Here is a 7,716-nt window from a genome sequence, read left to right as displayed (position 1 = left end):
ATAGAAACTGGGCAATTGAGGATTATTTAAATCTATCAACAAATGAGATTTTAGAAAAAAATGTAGAGATTAAGGGACAAAGCCTTGACGAAATTTGCCCAAAAGAGGAAGCATGGGACAACAGTCTTTCCACATTAAAATATAGCTGATTTAAAAAATGTGATTCATTTTAAAAAATCACAAAGACCATCCCTGACATAAAAAAACACAGACAGCGTGCTTTTCTTGTAGGTGTAGCTACTCTTCCAACCGTTAGAGGTCATATTTACCCAATTTCACCCCATTTATTTTGCATTGATCTTGGAGGAGTCACTATAGTCACAGCGGCCTTTCACAGGTTTGCTGATGGTTGAGGATTTAGAAATTGCTATGACCTGGCTTTTTGTTCAAACTCATCTGTTTTGTATATTAGGGACTCTATTGAGTAGACTAGACCCTCGTCTTATGGACACACCTTCGATTGTATGTCCTGGACAGTGCTATATTTGTATTTATAAACCGGGTAGTTTGGCTCCTGGATGCTGATTGGCTGAAAGCTCTGAAAGTTTAAGATTTTTTTTTTTACTCTTCTAATTTAATTGGTAATCAGTTTATAGCAAGGTAGCAAGAACAGTACACCACAATACTTTTAAACGTGTTACTGAGTCTAGATATTGTGAAATCAGGAGAAGAACAAGTGAAGGAAGCAGCATAGGGAAAATGGGTGAAGGTAGGGTAGGTAGGAGATAAGATGGATAGTTATAAAGTGTCAGAAGTTGAGGGACCATGGAGGATAAAAGGCATTGTGTGGAATAAGGGGTAGCTAGAGAGATGGTTGGCCATGGAATAAACATAAAATAGGGTGCTGGTGTGCTTCTGCACCCCTTTCAGGTCGTAGTCGCAAATATCTGGCCCATGTCTAATCATACTCGGGGTCTCAGCGTGTGTCCCTTGACGTCGATCCTTCTCAGTTGCAGCATTAAAATCGTGGTCATAGTGTGTCTGGAAATCACAACATTAAAGACTATGAGCGATCACAGCATTTCCACAAATTGAGCCATAGACAATACAATTTAAGCATTGAGGATAGCATTTTGTTTACACTATGTCTACTGAGTGTGAATGATGGAAGAATCTTACCCCAGCTGTAGGTCCATTTGAGTGTGTGTGGTCCCTTAGGCCTGCACATCAAGTACATCAGTACTGGGACCACTGGAGACTTGGGATGCTTGCTCTTGTAACGGATGTGAAATGGCTAGCTAGTTAGCGGGTACGCGCTAGTAGCGTTTCAATCAGTTACGTCACTTGCTCTGAAACCTAGATGTAGTGTTGCCCCTTGCTCTGCAAGGGCCGCGGCTTTTGTGGAGTGATGGGTAACGACGCTTCGTGGGTGTCAGTTGTTGATGTGTGCAGAGGGTCCCTGGTTCGCGCCCGGGTCGGGGCGAGGGGACGGTCTAAAGTTATACTGTTACACTCTGAAAGTGCTACTTGAATGTCTTCGGGTCTGCATCTATAAATGTCAAGTACAAAATGAAGGAAGTTAACAATGTGGCTTAGATTGACTTCAAAGTTGACATAAATGATAAACTAAGCAATAAGATGCAACAAACTACTGCACATATGAAAGACTACCACACAGGCCAGTACAATAGCCTACACATGGAGAGGAACCTAAAAGGCACATACAGTACCAACCAGTACTACTCACCTGACAGACATGGCAGGTGTGGACCAGTGCTACCTTGGCTGGAGTCTTCTGGTTCGCAGCTGCTCCCTCCATTTTAGTAGCCATGGCCACGGCATCAGTCAAGAAGTTCAACTTTAAATTGAGAGTGGAGCATGTGTTATACAGTACCAGTCAAAAGTTTGGACACAACTACTTATTCAAGTGTTTTTCTTTACATTGTAGAATAATAGTGAAGACATCAAAACTATGAAATAACACATATGGAATCCCGTATTAACCAATTATTTAAAAAAAAAATCAAATTGGATTTTAGATTCTTCAAAGTAGCCACCTTTTCCATTGATGACAGCTTTGCACTCTTGGCATTTTCTACAACCAGCTTCACTTGAAATGCTTTTCCAACAGTCTTGAAGGACTTCCTACATATGATGAGCACTTGTTGGCGGCTTGGCGGCTTTTCCTTTACTCTGCGGTCCAACTCATCCCAAACCATCTCAATTGGGTTGAGGTTGGGTGATTGTGGAGGCTAGGTCATCTGATGCAGCTCTCCATCACTCTCCTTCTTGGTCAAATTGCCCTTACACAGCCTGAAGGTGTGATGGGTCATTGTTTTGTTGAAAAACAAATGATAGTCCCACTAAGCCCAAATCAGATGGGATGGCGTATCGTTGCAGAATACTGTGGTAGCCATTAAGTGTGCCTTGAATTCTAAATAAATCACTGACAGTGTCAGCAGCAAAGCACCCTCACACATCCTCCTCCATGCTTCACGGTGGGAACCACACATGCGGAGATCATCCGTTCACCTACTCTGCATCACAAAGATACACCGGTTGGAACCAAAAATCTCAAATTTGGACATTGCCTTGATTCGACAATCTCGTCCAGATCATCAAGGCGCTGGTGATTGACGTGAATCTTGAGAAAGGCATTTGTAGTTCTATATGATCGCCACATTAGCAGATAATTAGTGTTTTTTTGTGTGGGTGGGGGGAAATACCGGCGAATATATTGATAAAAGTCACCTTGTCCGAGAGAGATTTACATGGTTATCAAAACGTCATGCCAGGGTAAGACTACACGAAACATAGCCCTTATTTGAAGTGTTTCTAAAATCCACAATGGATAAAATGAATGGTGGAAAAACGATTGGAACCATTTCCATGTTTGACCACTAGGTTTTATGGGTATTATGATACTGTGGTTGTCTATTGATACTATGTCTTGTTTTGAGGTGTTTTGACTGATGTCATGTCTATGCTAATATGGTAAAAATGTGCTCGCTAGCTAACCAACAACTACAATGATGTATTTGAGAGACAACAAGTGTTCATTGTGCAAATGTATTTATGTAAAAAATATATAGTTTACACATTGTTAACAATCTAAGCCAATCCCTTTTGCCCCATAGTTGCGCTCAGCATCTGTTTTGTTGCTAAACACATCAACCAATAATCGATACAAAAATGTGTATGTTTTTGTAAAATGTTTTAAAACCCAAATTTTATTCAAATGTCACAGATATGAACAAATATGAATCATAGTTAATTTATAGACTGTCAGGATTGTGTGCAGCGAAGTAGCAGAGTCAAATGCAGGACACAGGTGTTGAGCGAAACACAAAACGTTTACTCAAAATCACAGCAAAAATCCACAAAGGGAATAACAAGAAATAACAACAACCACTAACGTAACAAACAATCACGGACAAAACAGAAATGAAAGCCAGAGGGTAAATAGGGAACATAATAGGGGAATTGAAACCAGGTGTGTAATATTGCAGACAAAACCAAACGAAACAGAAAAATGGATCGGTAGTGACTAGAAAGCCGGTGACGTCGACCGCCGAACACCACCCGAACAAGGAGAAGGGCCGACTTCGGCGGAAGTCGTGACATAGACAAACATTTGTCATATATCATCTACATTAATAATACAGGAACGTCCCAAGAATCCCGGATTCCCCATTCATATACAGTGCATTCGGAATGTATTCAGACTTTTCCCACATTTTGTTACATTACATCCTTATTCTAAAATTGATTAATTAAATAATGTTCCTCATAAATCTTTAAACAATACCCCATAATGACAAAGCAAGAACTTGTTCTTAGAAATGTTTGCAAATTAAACATTTACATAAGTATTTAGACTCTTTGCTATGAGACTCAAAATTGAGCTCAGGTGCATCCTGTTTCCATTGATCATCCTTGAGATGTTTCTACAACTTGATTGGAGTTCAGCTGCTGCAAATTCATTTGATTGGACATGATTTAGAAAGACACACACCTGTCTATATAAAGGTTCCATAGTTGACAGTGCATGTTAGAGCAAAAACCAAGCCGTGAGATCGAAGGAATTGTCCGTAGAGCGCCGAGACAGTACTGTGACGAGGCACAGATCTGGGGAAGGGTAGCAAAACTTTTCTGCATTATTGAAGGTCCCCAAGAACACAGTGGCCTCCATCATTCTTAAGTTTGGAACCACCAAGACTCTTCCCGCCCAGTCAAACTGATCAATCTGGGGAGAAGGGCCTTGGTCAGGGAGGTGACCAAGAACCCGATGGTCACTCTGACATACAGTTGAAGTCGGAAGTTTACATTTAAACTCAGTTTTTCACAATTCCTGACATTTAATTCGAGTAAAATGTCCTTGTCTTAGGTCAGTTAGAATCACCACTTTATTTTAAGAATGTAAAATGTCCGAATAATAGCAGAGAGAATGATTTATTTCAGCTTTTATTTCTTTCATCACATTCCCAGTGGGTCAGAAGTTTACATACACTCAATTAGTATTTGGTAGCATTGCCTTTAAATTGTTTAACTTGGGTCAAACGTTTCGGGTAGCCTTCCACAAGCTTCCCACAATAAGTTGAGCGAATTTTGGCCCATCCCTCCTGACAGAGCTGGTGTAACTGAGTCAGGTTTGTAGGCCTCCTTGCTCGCACACGCTTTTTAAGTTCTACCCACACATTTTCTATGGGATTGAGGTCAGGGCATTGTGATGGCTACTCCAATACCTTGACTTTGTTGTCCTTAAGCCATTTTGCCACAACTTTGGAGGTATGCTTGGGGTCATTGTCCATTTGGAAGACCCATTTGAGACCAAGCTTTAACTTCCTGACTGATGTCTTGAGATGTTGCTTCAATATATCCACATAATTCTACTTCCTCATGATGCCATCTATTTTGTAAAGTGCACCAGTCCCTCCTGCAGCAAAGCACCCCCACAACATGATGCTGCCACCACCATGCTTCACCGTAGGGATGGTGCCAGGTTTCCTCCAGACGTGATGCTTGGCATTCAGGCCAAAGAGTTCAATCTTTGTTTCATAAGAGAATATTGGTCTCATGGTCTAAGAGTCTTTAGGTGCCTTTTGGCAAACTTCAAGCGGGCTGTCATGTGCCTTTAACTGAGAAGTGGCTTCCGTCTGTCCACTCTACCATAAAAGCCTAATTGGTGGAGTGCTGCAGAGATGGGAGAACCTTCCAGAAGGACAACCATCTCCACAGAGGAACTCTGGAGCTCTGTCAGAGTGACCATCGGGTTCTTGGTCACCTCCCTGAACAAGGCCCCTCTCCCCCGATTGCTCAGTTTGTCAACTGCAAGCTGGATCCTTTTTTTATAGATCTAGATTACATGGTTACATTCAAGACAAGGTCGTTGTCATTGATCTGTTGTCAGCAGTGCAGGCTGTGTATTAAAAATGATTGGGGTAATAATGTCTATAGTCATAAAGTGTAGTAGAAATGGATGCAATGTTTATCAAAAGGCCACATTTTTCCCTGCAAAGGAAATAAACTTCTCTGATATAGCCAATGCTGGTCATTTAACATCCAAACATATGCCACTACGTGCTCATTAATAGCCTACATTGTGACTATCCAATCTACTCACAACATTAGGAATAGTAGTTTTACATAAGGCTGCAAATGCGATGATAGATGCATGTAATCCTTTGTTATAAGAGTGCAGATTTATGGTGAGAAAATTGCTTCCCAAAATGTGAAACTCACGTGACACATGCTAATAGCTACACTATAAGCTATCTAGCTGGCTAATTTAATGTTGTTGTTAACACCTGGTTAGAATAACAGCTAAATTCGAAATTTATCAGATTTGACTAACCAGTGATACAATTATTGTTGTAGACCCTGTACTGAAGGCTGTCTGGATTCGGGTCTTGACGGGTAAAAAAGTTTTCATTTTTCTGACAGTTCTTGACACTTATTTTGTATTTTTTCACCTGTATTTAACCAGGTCGGCCAGATGAGAACAAGTTCTCATTTACAACTGCGACCTGGCCAAGATAAAGCAAAGCAGTGCGACAAAAACAATAACACATAGTTACAGATAAACAAACGTACAGTCAATAACACAATAGGGGCCTCCCGGGTGGCCACTGCATCGCAGTGCTAACTGCGCCACCAGAGTCTCTGGGTTCACGCCCAGGCTCTGTCGCAGCCGGCCGCGACCGGGAGGTCCGTGGGGCGACGCACAATTGGCATAGCGTCGTCCGGGGTAGGGAGGGTTTGGCCGGTAGGGATATCCTTGTCTCATCGCGCTCCAGCGACTCCTGTGGCGGGCCGGGCGCAGTGCAGGCTAACCAAGGTAGCTAGGTGCATGGTGTTTCCTCCGACGCATTGGTGCGGCTGGCTTCCGGGTTGGAGGCGCGCTGTGTTAAGAAGCAGTACGGCTGGTTGGGTTGTGCTTCGGAGGACGCATGGCTTTCGACCTTCGTCTCTCCCGAGGACATACGGGAGTTGTAGCGATGAGACAAGGTAGTAATTACTAGCGATTGGATACCACGAAAATTGGGGAGAAAATGGGATAAAAAATAATAATATAAATAAATAAATAAATAAATAACACAATAGAAAAATCTATGTACAGTGTGTGTAAATGTAGAAGAGTAGGGAGGTAAAGCAATAAATAGGCCTTAGAGGTGAAATAATTACAATTTAGCATTAACACTAGAGTGATAGATGTGCAGATGATGATGTGCATGTAGCGATACTGGGGTGCAAAAGAGCAAGAGGGTAAGTAATAATATGGGGATGAGGTAGTTGGGTGTGCTATTTACAGATTGGCTGTGTACAGGTACAGTGATCAATAAGCTGCTCTGACAGCTGATATTTAAAGTTAGAGGGAGATATAAGACTCCAGCATCAAAGATTTATGCAATTCGTTCCAGTCATTGGCAGCAGAGAACTGGAAGGAAAGGCGGCCAAAGGAAGTGTTGGTTTTGGGGATGACCAGTGAAATATACCTGCTGGCGGGCGTGCTATCTCCTTGTCACCAATGGTTGCAGGGAATCTGTAAAAAAAAAAAAAGAAATCCTCGTTGTCTTTCCTGCCTTGTTGGAGCAGGCAAATACTGAACAGAAAACGACCATGGTGATGAATCAACTAGTTTAAGGCACCATTATCAAGCAGTTTGTGGTAGTCACTCAGCTGTTGTCGATGAATTAATGTGATCTTCCAACATGGCCAACAGGAGGCGTCGTATGTCAACTGCAAGTCCTCTATAGTTTCCATTTACCTTATCTTGGAACACTTTACAGAAGGACCTAAAACTAGATCATTTTACTCTGATTGATGATTTTAAATCCCAGATTGGAGGGCTGCTGACCACAAATTGCACATGTATTTAAACCTGCTCTTTTAAACTGTTTTATGCACTTTGCGCCTTTTTAACTTCCATTCCTTGTTATATTTTATGGTTTGTTGTGTCTCATGCGTTTACTAAATGCAAAATTTCTGTTGGATGTATTTTAAATATGTATTTCACTGGAGTATTTTGTCATTAACATTACACTGGGCTGAACTACACTCCAATGTATTTTGAAACAAGATACTTTTGAGTGCTGTAATTTGTATTTTCAAAATACTTTATGCAATTTTAATTTTAAAGTCCAGCAACACTTCCTATGACCTATCTTTTTATTAAAACTCACCTCATTTGTTTTCTAGGGACTCCAGTGAGTAGACTAGACCCTGGATTTATGGACACACATTCGATAGTTTTCCTGTGCAGTGCTATATGTGTAT

The 7,716-nt window shown here is 41.3% G+C and overlaps 1 long non-coding RNA gene across 1 annotated transcript; it reads right to left on the bottom strand.

Moving 5' to 3' along the window:
* Positions 1-590: 590 nt before the first annotated feature.
* On the bottom strand, positions 591-7,705 carry LOC129828775 (uncharacterized). Its single transcript, XR_008755292.1, has 5 exons — positions 7,623-7,705; positions 6,936-6,982; positions 1,688-1,798; positions 1,120-1,489; positions 591-981 (listed from the first exon to the last, which is right to left on the bottom strand). It is a non-coding gene; the product is annotated as an uncharacterized LOC129828775 (long non-coding RNA).
* Between the last annotated feature and the right edge of the window lie 11 nt (positions 7,706-7,716).

The sequence above is a fragment of the Salvelinus fontinalis genome, chromosome 30, assembly GCF_029448725.1.
Source record: "Salvelinus fontinalis isolate EN_2023a chromosome 30, ASM2944872v1, whole genome shotgun sequence".
Taxonomy (NCBI): domain Eukaryota; kingdom Metazoa; phylum Chordata; class Actinopteri; order Salmoniformes; family Salmonidae; genus Salvelinus; species Salvelinus fontinalis.
Note: the sequence above shows the minus strand (reverse complement) of the source record. Positions and strands in the feature narration are given on the sequence as shown.